Source organism: Otolemur garnettii, unplaced genomic scaffold (genome assembly GCF_000181295.1).
Source record: "Otolemur garnettii isolate 467f Iridium unplaced genomic scaffold, OtoGar3 scaffold00115, whole genome shotgun sequence".
NCBI lineage: Eukaryota > Metazoa > Chordata > Mammalia > Primates > Galagidae > Otolemur > Otolemur garnettii.
Genome location: NW_003852510.1, coordinates 3276164 through 3277522, shown reverse-complemented (window position 1 = coordinate 3277522; position 1359 = coordinate 3276164).

Genomic DNA, 1359 nt, shown 5'->3' with positions numbered 1-1359 from the left:
TCGCTTGAGCCCAGGAGTTGGAGGTTGCTGCAAGCGTGATGCCATGGCACTCTACTCAGGGGGATAGCTTGAGGCTCTGTCTCAAAAAAAAAAAGAACTGGAATAGGCAGTTGGGTGGGGTTGGGAGGGTTTGGGAAGGAAGCAGCTAACACAGCTATTATTAGAGTGAATGAGGACACAGACAATAGTTGGGATAGTGGTTTAAACATTATTTGATGTTATCTACCTCATCCTAGTGGTCATTTGCTCAGAGGGGCGTAAAAAGCTCCATGATCACAGATAAAATAATCGTCAGCCTAAAAATGTAAATGGATAATTCTTTGGTATCTATAGTACTTATCAAACATTAGATTACCTGGTAGTTTTAAAAATATGTCTACAAACACTTGATACTTCTCCCTTCAAGAGGAAGAGCCTGGCTCAGTGCCTATAGCTCAGTGGTTAGGGCACCGGCCACATGCACTGGGGCTGGTGGGTTTGAACCTGGCCAGGGCCTGCTAAACAACGACAGCACTAACAAAAAATAGCCAGGCATTGTGGCAGGTGCCTGTAGTCCCAGCTACTGGGAGGCTGAGGCAAGAGAATCGCTTAAGCCCAAGAGTCTGAGGTTGCTGTGAGCTGTGATGCCACAGAAGAGTCTGAGATTGCTGTGAGCTCTGACTTTACAGCACTCTACCAAGGGTGACAGCTTAAGACTCTGTCTCAAAAATAAAGGAAGAGCCTATTCCCTTTTCTCTGGATTTCGTGACTTTCTTCTAACCAATAAGATGGCAGTGGTGGTGTGTGGCTTTGGACGCTAGGTCATAAAAAGGCCCGATAGTTTTTGCTTTGGTCGTTCTTTCTTGGATTATTTGCTGTGGAGGAAGTCAGCTGTCACTGCCACTGCTAAAGAGAGAACCAAATGACCCGGAACAGAGGCCTCCAGCTAACAGCCATGTGAATAAGCCTTCATGGAAGTAGACCCTTTAGTCCCAGTCACACCTTCAGATGCCTGCAGACCCTGCTGACATCCTGACTGCAAAATAAGGAAGACCCTAAGCCAGAGCCACCCATCTAAGCTGCTTCTGGTTCCATGACCCACAAACATGGAGAGAAAATATATGCATGTCATTCGTATCACAAAATCTCATTTATCTCTAATTCTACTATTGTAAAAGTTTGTCATTCTGGGCATATTTTTTTTTCTTCTAGGCATATTTTATATGACAGCTTCCAAATGTTTTATGAAATATGTTAACTGAAGTTTTGGATAACCTTTGAAACTATTGCATTTTCTTCATTAAAGCAAATTCAAATGTTTTACCAAGATCCCAGGTGTATTCATCTGCTATATTCATTCTTAAATAGGAAAAAAAAAAA